The sequence below is a fragment of the Patagioenas fasciata genome, chromosome 6, assembly GCF_037038585.1.
Source record: "Patagioenas fasciata isolate bPatFas1 chromosome 6, bPatFas1.hap1, whole genome shotgun sequence".
Lineage (NCBI taxonomy): Eukaryota > Metazoa > Chordata > Aves > Columbiformes > Columbidae > Patagioenas > Patagioenas fasciata.
The window spans coordinates 35,341,747-35,354,491 of record NC_092525.1 but is presented as its reverse complement, the minus strand read 5'-3'; the positions used below and the strand labels follow the sequence as shown (position 1 = coordinate 35,354,491).

The following is a 12,745-nucleotide window of genomic DNA, read 5'->3' as shown; positions in this document are numbered from 1 at the left end:
ATACAAGCCAATATACTTTGTGTAAGATCCAGCAACACCAAACAGGGAACAGGGTTAAGAAGGCATCCATTAGCAAATGCTGAAATGAAAAGGACCTTTTTCTTTGACTTATGTATTCCATGGATGGTTCAAAGCTGCATTCAGACTAGCAAATCTACCCATCTTCAAAGCCTCAGCACCATTTGCTTGCAGAAGAGCTGTATTTCTCCTGAATGGATGGTGGTGATGCTTAAGCAGGCAAGGGTTCCTGCATGCCAAATATGTAGTATTTGTTTATCCTCCAAAACAGGACAAAGTAATGATGTAAAGTGTCTCCATGTGACACGGTGGCTCAGCATGCTGCTTTCTGCTATGTGCCCCAGAATGAAGTACAACAGGCTATACTCTCAGCGAGCAAAAAGCAGTGGCTGCAAACAAATGGCTCAGCAGCTGGGAATCTGCTCAGTATACTGAAATTTGTGAGTCCTGGGTGCTAGAGGCATTAAAACTTGCTGAAAACATCCAACTGAAAAAAAGTCAGTATAAGGAATGAAATTCCATTCTGTAACTCATGCATCTGAGAGATCTTGAAGATATCTGGTTGGCTTTGGGAAATTACGGAAAAACACTGTGGCCTCCTGATACAGCTCTCTGTGAATATTTTTCCTGCGAGATAATCACAATTGTTTCACTGTAGTTACGAGGCAGTACACAAGCAGGCATTCTGTTACAGCAGGGAGTGGCAGAACACGCAGGATCTGCCCAAATAGTCTTTAACTCAATTTATGCCAATATGAAATTAGCATATTTTAATTGAGGTCTGTGACATTATTCCAGATCTGCACGGGTTAACGGGAACAGAGTGAGGTTTGCTGCCTGGTACCATCTATTTCCTGACATTTCTCTCTGTTGTTCATCCCCTCTGTTTTATTACCTTATCACCGAGCCAGTGCTGTTCCACATCCATGCTCTCCTTGTAGCATCACTGGTAAATTTAATGCTCACTACTTAATCACTTTTCTCCCAACAGGTAAGGAATAATTGAGCAGTTAGGGGGTGGGGAATGACAAGATTTAGTGCGTTATTTCCTCTTCGGAATCAAGACAACTCACTCATTTATAGTCATGCATATTCAAATTCTTCCATTAGCCAAATGACCCTACGAGTAAAGGAATCCAGGTCAACTAGCCCAGTTGGTAAAAAATATCAGGTACCACATACTCCTGGGCCACAGTACCATCTTCAACAGGAGTAAAAGCGAACAGAAGACAGGTGCTTTTGCAAGATATTTCTTGTTGCCACGTTTTGTTCTGCCGTAAGTACCAGATTACTGTTCATAACATCAAAGCCTGTAGTGAAGCCCTGGCCTGTTAAATCAATAGCAAAATTTTTGCTGACTTCAGTGAGACCATGATTTTTCTTCTGAATCATTAAGAGGATCTTCATGCATTTCAGTTTTTTGATTCTTAGACTTGGGTAGTGGATGTTGAAAATAAAGACAAAAAAGACCTCAGTTTTTCAAAACGCTTTCCAATAATGGAAATAATGTTCTTCTCAGTATCACCCCCAATAAGTGCTATTTCACAATAGAGAGTGTACACTGCTTTTCCCCCACTAGATCGATAACTGTCTAAAAGTATTTACTCACCAAGAGGGCTGTGATACTATTCTTTGTCACCCTTGAACTTCTGTTCTGCCCTTTTTTTTTTTCTTTTTTTTCTTTTTGATACAGATTCTTCTTTTACTTCCTGGCTACTGCTTGCCTCTAACAGGATGTCGTTTTCTTCCTTGCTCTGACATTTATTGTAGAGTATACACCACAGTTCTTCCCCTTGTCTAATCAGAGGGCTGGTCCAGCACTGAAATTGCAGCTGTTTTAAAATGTTACCTATAAATACCCATTTTACCTTCAGTTCCTGCTCACAGTAGCTCAAAGGGGAGAAGATGATCATCAAACCAGGAAATGGGAAAGAATAACTGGGGGACTTGTTTTATAGAAACAGAAGAAGCATAAGAGGGCAAGTAAAACATATAGCTCATCCATTCTATACTGGAATAGGGCAGAAGTTATCGTACCATACTTCTGTGAAGGTATTCAACTGAATCACTTATATTCTGACTAGCAAAGACTAAAGTGATGAAAGAAGCTGGAATAAAAAGATATTAAATAAGCCCTAGATAGTTGACTGCAATATTCACAGCTTTTGGAATCCTTTATCTTACCTGGCATTGGCCGCTGACATGCCATTTGTCTTTAGGGGAGCTCGTGCTTCCATCTGGTTGTCTGAAAAACACATAAACCAAGTTCACTGTCAGCAAGGACTTAAAACCTGTGTTCTTAAAGCAGTATTCAGAGCAAAAAAGCAGTTGTTCACTTGCTCCAGTCCAGCTGAAATCTTCTTACAGTGAAGGAGATACAACAGGAGAACTATGGCAGTCATCCTTTTGGCACCCTGGGGCTGAAGCCCCTGCTTTGAATCAGCCAGAAAGGATTTAACAACAGATCCCTCTGCTCAATGAATAATAAGTCAATTACAGCAACACTGGCTGCCCAGTACGCACTGCCAGTGCCCTGACATGAAATGACCACCAAAATGGCTGGTCTGGGAATAAATCTCACAACAGAGATGTTTCATTTAGCTAGTGCCCCAAATCTGAAGTTTTAAGTAACACAGATTCTATCCAAGAACTTTTCTGCTACAGCTTATTCAAAAAAAGGATGACATCTGTTATTTCACATTCCAGACAACATAATCTTTACCTTTACCCTCACCTCACTTCTCCTTACGCTGTTTTGCTTCCAGAAGCTACTAACCTCTGTTTTACTGCACAGAGGTAGCACCATTTACAACCCAGATTTCCACATGAGACATAGTGACTTTTGGAATAAAATCTGAAGCGAATCTTTGTCAATGCAACTGAAAAAATAAGAATACATTTTTCTTCAAAGGGCAGCATTTTAGCATCTCTGAACTCGACATAAAATGGGAATTTTGACAGCACTCTCTTACATAACAAAAATGTATTAATTAAATCACTTTTCCAGATTCCTAGTGGCAGTTACCTTTTTCAACCTTAGCAACTAGTCAGATTGCCATAATTACAAAGAGTACACAGAGCACAGTGTTATTATCAGAAGCATATAATATACTCGAAGTGTAAAATGCTCCAACAATAAAGCTAGAATGAATGTATTGTTTAGTTATTGGCACAACTGGTACATTTATAGCTGCATCCAAATAGCTCCAACTTTGAAATGAATGCCTGTGCATAATTTTTGCAATTCAGTGCATATTATTTTTCATTTATTAAGCCATAGGTTAAAGCTGGGGAGAGGAACATTTTAAACTGCCAATATATTGCGGCTTACACCATTACACTCATATCGAGGTCATTGTTTTGTTTTGTTTTTTCACTGGGGCGGTGTGTAGGAGGGGATAAAGAAAACCTTTTACCTACACACGTCAGACACCATAATGAATAACTGCATAGAAATCTAACTAAACCAAAAAAAGTGAGCTGCTTTCTCAAGTCAATCACTGCATTTTCTGCTCAAAGCCTACTGAAAGATTACTAAGTTGATATACTAAAATAAAGTGCCATCATTTTTTTCTCTTGCATCATCTTTCTAGGTTCCAAAGACAATTGCAGCTAATGAGCATACTGCTCTTGATTTAAACAGACTTTAGGTCACCATATTGCTGTTACTCCTTCACCCTCCTTTGTGTTCTTCTTTGCTGCTCACTTGTTATTCCTCATCTACAACTGTTGACAGTAAGCTTTCTGGGAAGTGACTACATCTTTCTCTGTAGGAAGAGAGAAGACAATAGACATTGACAACCCAATTAGATGCCTAAGTTCTAATATAAACACAAACAATGATGTGCTATCATTTGCATTCATCGCCTGACACTCCAGCAGCAAAGTATGAACAGTCTCAGTGTCTGTTCCAGTCCTGAGAACAAGAAAAGTTCATTGAGTCAATGACTTTGCCAAAAGGAGCCAATGGTCTGGTGTTTTACTGCACTGCAGGAAGGCTGTGACATTAATGTAGTGGGGGTTCAAGAATACTTCCAGTAATCAGGACCGTATGACAGGGCAGGTATATCAGCATATTTTACGTAACCTCTAAGCTAGATTGCCGTATTTGTATACCACAGCTGCTTTCTTTCCAAGTTTTCTTGTGCATTCCAGAGCCAGGAGCAAACCCAGGTGTTACCAGGAGCAAACCCAGGTGTTAGCAGGCAGAAACGTACTCCTGGTTTGTACCGTCTTCTCACTAAGCTCCTGCAGTAGCAGTCTCTAATGCAGCACCACTGACTGAGAAGTACATAATCCCACCTGTAACTATGCATCTGCATGGACCCTTTTCTCCCCCAGCAATAAAATGGCTGCAGCTGACCTTGTATTAGCCTGGCTTTAGAACAGAACAGCAATGAGGATGGTACCATATCAGGGCCTTCATTCTACTGCTGGAGAAATTAGCCATTGAGGTCAACACCAGTTCTACCTATCTTTAACTTGCCTTACAACTTTCTACCACCTGTCTGCCACAAGCCCTTCCCCTTCCTATCCTCCCCAAAGAAACATTAAACCAACTCCATGCATGTAAAATCTGGTACAAGAGAGAAATCTCGGATTTTTAGAATTAAAGGTAGCTCAACCAATATGATCACGCAAACTTGAACCAAAAAGAAAATATTCCATAATCTATCCCTCGGCCACTCAGAAATTTCAGTCCTGCAGTACTTAGAACTACAATATTAATAGCATTCTGTAGGTTACAAGCTGATTTGCCCCTATTATTTCAAGGTGACTGCATTTTTATGTAGCATATGCCTTAACACCATGGGTACGATTACTACTACCATGTAACATCAGTTTTCATGGGTAATTAATTGATAAATGACAGACAGCTCCTTCTTAGCTGCTACGTAAGTCCTTTATTAACACATTTAATCCACTAAAGAGTGGGATAGTACAAATCATAGTGAAGGACAGAGAATCAGTTTGTTCATTTTCATACACTAACTTCTGCAGGGCTCAGTAACAGGGCACGGCTCATTGCTTTCTCTTGTAATGGCTCGCCTGTGCTCAGTAGAAAACAACAACAAAATAAATCCACAGAATTTTAACCCAGAATATGTTAAAAATTAAGCTGAGGAAAGCACAGGGATTTCAAAGGCCTGTCACTTATGGTTGTTCACCATGGCTGTAACGTTACACGAGAAAAGGCAAGCGAACACACTGCACACAACATGAGTCCTGGAAAATAAAGCTGACCAAAGGCAGGACAACAACAGAGAAACAAAAACCGCAAAAGAAAAAAAATTGGAGAACTGTAGCGTGTTAGCTAAGGAGGACACAATAAAATAAGCCCAAGTATGTGTCCAGTGAGATATTTCAGCACAAAGACATAAAGGCACTGAAGGAGAGATCCAAAATAGATCCCCCTTCTGTGCTGCAAAGAACAAAGAGCTGGTAGAAATCTTCATTGTAGCTAATTTGGTATATTTTAAAATAAGCAAATCCTGCCAAATTTCTAATAAAAATAGTCCACTAGTGTCAAGATCACAAAAACTCCTGTTTACTTTCATGAATCTGAAGTCTAGTTCCACTTTGAAAAGAGTCTACCTAGAAACATTTGCTATATTGATGTTGTTGAGAAAAGACTTTCAACAGCTGCATAAAATTAATATCCATATACCCTTCTGAGGTTAATACTTGTAAATGAAGTTGCAAAATTAATACATGCATTTCTAAAGTGCATTAGAACTATACTCCTGACAATGCTAACTACAAACCATGTCTTTCCCTGGAAAAATTCTAAATAAAGTCTTCCCTAAACAGTCATTCTATACCTAAGGAATAATACAAAGCTTGTCTAACTGTTCTTTATTCTAAAATAAACTGAATTTGGTGACCTTCTGACAGGTTGCGAAAGGCATCTCTCTGACTTTTTGGGAGAATGCCAAAATGAAAGAGTTGCATTTTAAAAGGTGCCTTTAGGCAGCTAAAGATATTTAAAATATTTACAGCAATGAAAAGCTATTGGCCAAGTTCCTTCCCGAGGCATTATTACAGTCCTGCTACAGTATTGTGGCAGTATTAATAAGAAATTATAATTACTTCAATAACTTGGCTCAGATTTAGTAAGATAGTCGAGCAACTATTTAACATCAGCCTTATAGATCTATTTAATGATGATTTCAATACAAAATAAATAAAATCGAAGCAAGTTATTTAAATGCATTATACTTTTTTTTTTTCTTCTATACCATAGTTTATTCTCTGAAAACTGTCTAAGATCTGGAATATCTGTTCAAAACAGAATGACTACAGATGAGCTGCAGTTATGTCTTCACTTCCGAACACAACTTAGAATTCTTGTTTTACCTCTCTTTATTGAGATATGAGCCAGACTCTCTTCTCATACTCTTCAAACTTGTGTGGAGGTTCAAAATCAGTTATTCTGCTGAGTTAACCCACAGAATACAGATAAATTTAATGTGCACTTGGTGGTGTAACTCAGAAGTTAAAACATTTTGGGAGAACACAGTGTTCATATGCCAAAAAAATTGCCTTCAAGAGTTTTGTTTTAAATACTTTTCCAGAAATATGAGACAGACACTTGTCCTAACACTTATTTTGTCTAACTGTGCATGTTCTCTTCCCTGAAACAGTCTGTCCAAAGAAAGACAGACAAGCAAGTCTCTTGCAACATGTTCTAGATTCATATATCAGTGCAGCAAAGTCCTTTGCCACAAAGAGGAAGGACCAGCATAAGTACCAAGAACAAACTGGGGAAGAGTCCTCTGGTGCAGGTTCCTTTAAGAAGGGATATTTAAACAGTTGCTTTCCACCAGGCCCTTTGCAAGCTTCAGGAAGAGCTGGGAAAAAGCCACAACTTAGATCTGCACTCATAGGGAAAATCTCCAGGGCTGTCTAATTACATCTGAGACTTTTCTGCCCCCGTAAGACACAAGCAGCAGCCAAGCAATAAATAAGGAGGATAATTCTGTGCTTAAACAACGGTATGTAGTGTCATTTTAGACACTGAGCAAAGACATCTGCCCAGAGAGCATCGCAGATGGGACTTTAGGGGACCATTCAAAGAGACAGAGCCATGGCTGCTGCGTGTCTAAGTCCTTTAAACAGAAAACAGAAGTTTACAATGTTTCCAAATTTATCAGTTGAGGCCATGATCCTCGAAATATCACACAATATTTAATATTAATCACCACAAAATTATACACAAAGATAAGGACTTGCACTTCTGCTGATTTTAAGGCATCAGAAAATATAAGACAGGACTTATGAAGCTCACAATTTTCAGAAAATCCAAAAGACTTTCATTCATTTAACCTCCTCTTAGAACTTCTTGCCTCTAAGACATTCTCCTGTTAGAGATACACAACCTTATGAAGAGGCTTAGGAGAAAAAGTGAGATATTACAACCTTTGCTATTTTATATTCAAATACATTATCATTCTACCAAGTAAGGAGATGATAATAAAAATCCTTTTATGTTTGTATTTAATTCTGCAGTTTCAACTGGAAATATTATGAATTATGAATCTTCATCTTTGTTTCAACCACATACGTATTCTTAAAGGCATAAAAGAGTTACTACACAACTGCTATACAATATCAAACAAATGCTGTGCAATTGTTAAAAACATAGTTCAGTGTCAAAACTAAATAGAAGATATAATACACATTTCATATCTCTTTTAACATCCCAGCCTTTTATCTCAAAACATCAGCCATCTCTTAATGTCCATACCCTCAGCCACTGCCATCTGCAAAGGGTCTCGTACACACAGAAATGGAAACTTAGAGAAGGCTGCTGGAGAAGGGATAAAAGGTGTTACAAAAGGAACGATTACTTTTGCAAGTCCTAGTAGAAATGGAAAATGAGTGTTTCAGAGTGACTCAAAACCTTATCATTTTCCTGCTCAAAACAAAGACCCAGATTATTCCAGCCTGCTAATAAACTTTTTCATCTACAGAGCTTGGGGATGAAAACAAATCCTCCATGAATGTGCTTGCCTCTGCTTCTGGAGGAAAACAGACATTGTTCCTCCTCTTGCAAGCTGCATCTTCCTAAATTTGCCTACTTTTCCAGACAGATTACTGAGTTCTCCTCAATCACAAGCAAGCATTTGAGGGTACAGCCTTCTATTCCAACTGCCCACTCCAAAAATAGAGAATGTGAAAGACGACAGCAAGACCTCCATGCTTGCTCTCTAGTACCTGCAAACTATGACGTGGCAACTGTTTCTCCTGCTGCCAAGAGAACAAGGTGGAGGTCCTGGGCAAGTCTCAAGCTTTGTTCATCATGAAGTGAGGGTTTCCTCTGGGGAAGATTAGCCATGTGTGCTATTGCCACCTTTTGCTATATTTAGGAATGAAATGGAAGAAGATGGACTTCAATTCTCAAATATCTTGAGAGTCTCAGTTTTTGTCTCCATTTTCCTCTTATATCCTACAATTTTATTCATAACAGTGTGGGGGAAAAAAGTTGGGAGAAATGCAACCTGACGAATTTTAAAGCCAATCTTGGACTACAAAATAAATCCTAAGTCAGGACTATTGATTACTTGGCATTCATTGCTCACAGTGTCAAATAGGTGAGGAAAATGAAAACCTATCTTGAAAGCATTGTTACTAAAAATAAAATAAAATCCTGCGGTATCAAATAGAACTGTAAGAGAATGGACTGGACTATATTCGACATTGCGTTGCCACTGGACTTCTTGAACTTTTGTCAAATGCTATATATAAATCCACTTTCAGCTGTAATTGAAGATTCCTTTTTTTCCAGGTAACTGTGCAGTCAGACAAAGGTTGATCCTTCAATTTTATAGGCTGTAGGAACTAAAAAAAAAATATCATTGTCAATGAAAATACAGGTGGTTGGATTTAAGTCTTCAGGAAGATTTTTCAACAAGGCTACTCCACTTCTGAAGGAATGTGTCCATTTGTACTATGATCATTCCGTGACAGGAACTGTGTAGTCTGTATTTTATACGACACTAAGAAATACATCAAAATATGTCTGGTTCATCTTCTGCTGAGTTCTGCTGAATTATCAGAGGTACCTTTGCCACTCTGCATATGCATCTCTTAACTTTGGATTTACCAGTTTTGCCATGAAAGAAGTAAATCTACTCCAACAGCTGAAGGTAACTTAAAATTCCAAAGTTCATGGGTTTCCAAATGACTTAGGTGATATCAGTTTGTCAGCGGCTGATATGACAGAAAATGCGATGGTCCGAGAATCCAGTTCTTAACAGTGGTACACTGTCACCCTCAGCCACAACAGGCTGTACAGCACTGCCAAAGCGGTGATGTTCTTCCTGTGCTGACAGCTGATAGAAGCATGGGCAGCTTTCAAGTCACCTTCAGTTCAATACAATTAAGAGAAATTCGGTGGTATATAAACAGCATATAGGCTGTTTACACAGGACTAACATTTATTCTGCACATAAAATACAGGCTTGCCGCTGAGTAATGAAAGAAGTGAAGAAAAGTGAAGCAAAGACCAGAAATGAGGACAGTTCTAATTAATAGCATAACATATAAGATAAAATTGCCCTTTGGAGACCATGGGTGGTGGTTTATTAGGAGATTCAGAAATACAATTTTACACTTTAAGTTATCAGCTCAATAGTCTCCAGAGTCAAAACCTCTGCTTTCACTTCTGAGCTGCTGTTTGGCTGAGCGTTACAGTTTCCAATTTGATCCTGCCTGAGACAGAAGCTTCCATGGTTGGTAGCACTGAAAACACAAATTAAAACTTTGAAAAACTGTATTAGTGGAAAACATTCACTCTCCTATACCACTGTTTCATTTTGAATCAGGCTTCCTTGAACATTCTCAGTTTAACCATTTACATCCTAGAAGATTTTCTGTTCTCGGTACTCTCTCTTAAGACACACCATCACAGGTTCTCTGCTGTTGCAGACTCTGAAGGAAATATGGTTAACATGGCTGTACTGTATGAGGAGGATGTTCCCAGGATAAATATACCTTGCATACTGCATTTCCATTAATAATTGCTACCTCTGAATTAAATACCTAATTGCCAGGAGCTGTATAGTCAACACTGCTGGGCACTTAAATGGGTTAGCAACTCTGATGAGGAACACAAGAATCACTCTACAAACGCAGTAGTATTTCTTATACCAGAACTACCTTAGTTATCTTTGTACAGCATCACACTGCAACACAGTTATGTCTGTGTGATTACGGAATCACAAAACATAGAATTGCTTTCAAAACTTCACAACGTCCATCTGAAATTTACTGCTATCAAGTGTTAATCAATTTTTTTAAAACTGTTTGGCAGAACTACCAATTCATCATAAAAATATTCCCAGGAGAAAAAAAGTATGATTTTATATGAGAATAGTTCAGAGCTTGCTAACAGACAAAGAGATGTGTTATCACAGAGTAGACAGGGATAGACCTCATCTGTTGGAGTTTATTTGTCCACTCACTGCACATAATTGATAAATGAGGAATATTAATAAACACATCCACTCAAAATGTATTCTCAGTCTTTCTCACCTTTACTATGCATGGAAAGATGTGTTGTTAGGGCGAAGAGAAAGTAAATGACTACCAGATGTACTCCTTAAATTACTGTAACACAGCCTTTCTCTAGATGCTCCAAACTTTGTGAGGTTTAGTCTGAAGATTGTGTTATCACCACCATGCCAAGTTAAAGAATTGTTTTGGTATCCCTAGATGTTGATACACTGCATTCAGTTAAAGTCAGCAGGAAGCTATGAGATCCTTGTCTTCTCTTTGTCTTGAACAAGAGAAAGGTGTATTTCCTGATTTTATTTTCGAGTAGCTGCTGGACATGAGCATTTCCAAAACTAAAGAGAAAAGCACACTCAAGTAAAAGTCAAGTGCTTGCCTCTCATCAAATTTAGAGGTCGGTGCCAGACCCCACTGTGGTTATACCTGCAGGGTCTGTAAGACTGTTTTATCTCCAGCATGCTTCCTTTCACAGTAGCGGAGGAAAGGGCAATATTTTAAGCAACAGAGATGCAATATAGTAAAATAACTATCACAGAAGAATGAAATGTTCATGGTAGAGTAAGATGACTACTTAGGTCTGGAAGATCTATCTTTTCCTAGGTTTCCTAAGCTCAGAGTAAGTTGCACACAATTTCAGGCATTTGTATATCAATATAGCCCTCATTGTAATTAAAAAAAAAGAAATCTACACCAAGAAGATCACCAGGAACTCAGCTGAAGCTGCTTCTTTCTTCATATTTCTTCACTTCCAGAACAGGCTACTGGATCCTAGCTGTTTAAGCTTACCAGGATCTGGAATACCAAGTCCCCCCGACCTGAGGATCACAACAATCCTCCCACTCTTCAGAGTCAAGATCCTCACGAAGAAAAAGTTGTACCTCTGAGAATAAAAGAAGCTAAGAGCTCTACAGAGTCTGTGAAATCAACAGGACCAGTGAGAGACCGATGCAGGATTTCTCCTTTGCAAAAAGTGGTGCTCCTGGCTTCCAATCCAAATGGAACTCTGTGGCAACCCTGCTGCTAAACCTGAGTTCACGACTAAACTCTCCCTTCAACTGCTGCCTCGTATACAGCAAGCAAAGATCACAGAGTAAATAAAACATTACACATCTAGAAGCTGTAATAATATGTTTCTTATTAACTTCTTTCCCCTCTACTCCCAAAAAGCCTTCTAATTCCTGGGTTCCCCTCAGCTTGTAGGGAATTGTGCTGACACAGGTAAAGGGGCAAATAGCAGCAATCATTTGCTCGCTTGCATTGTTTATGCTTCTCTGTGGCAGAATCAAAGCCTTCAAAGGGCCTGATCCAACATCTTGCTGGAAAGCCAACCCCATTCCTCACTAAATACATAAGTAACACATGTCTAAAGGAAAGGTCAAACATCTGTGCACAAGATGTACATAATCCTACACAAAACCACTAATTCATCATCCTCAAGCAGATTATATATATATATATATATATTACCATTAAGGATTTAATTTCTTAGATCGACTAGGAATTCACATGAGTTACGCCAGAAAACCTAGAGGAGGAGGGAATTATAAAGGCAATAGCAGAAGCTGTATGTGTTTAAATCACTTCTGTAAAGCTCCATACAATGCTATACATACTGAACGCTAGGGGAAAGCAACTATGATAAAAAGCATCTGGTCTACGAGTAGCTGTTAACACCATGAAACCCTTACAGCGACAACCCAAGTACGAGGAAGAACATTGCTTAGATCAAGCCCACATCATACTGCTGCTAATAGGCGTGTTCTATTAAAAACAAAAACTGGATAGTTTGTCAGGGTGACAACCTTGTGAAACTTTATTTATATGTAAGAAAAAGTTCATTTGAACATGGGAAGAGAAAATAACACAGAAAATGGCTTAATGGCTCTACAGGATGGGCCAAACCTTCAAAGCCTCCAAGATGAGCAATATTTAGCATTCCACAACTCCAAATAATCACTTTTCTTGGACTACAGACCTAGCTTAACTTCCTGGGTCACAAATTTACTGGAAACTGGCAAGCACAAGATGGCATTACAATGGTCTCGGTCCCAGGAGAAATTCCTCCTGTCATGTGCAGGCCAAAAGCACCACATACAAAAAAAAAAAATTGTATTTCGTGAGAGCCATATACATACATGCCTGCAGGATTAATCTAATGCTGTCTTTATCTGTGCTTAGGTAGAAGGAATGAGGAATGGTCACATTGTTTCCA

At 38.8% G+C, this 12,745-nt stretch overlaps 1 long non-coding RNA gene across 3 annotated transcripts in view; it reads right to left on the bottom strand.

The window, feature by feature from the left end:
- Positions 1 to 12,745, bottom strand: part of LOC139828317 (uncharacterized) — a 48,300-nt gene that overhangs the window by 11,714 nt on the left and 23,841 nt on the right. For all 3 annotated transcript variants that reach the window (XR_011739804.1, XR_011739805.1, XR_011739806.1), the window contains exon 5: positions 2,203 to 2,263. This is a non-coding gene — a long non-coding RNA (uncharacterized lncRNA). The remainder of the gene's footprint in view (positions 1 to 2,202; positions 2,264 to 12,745) is intronic.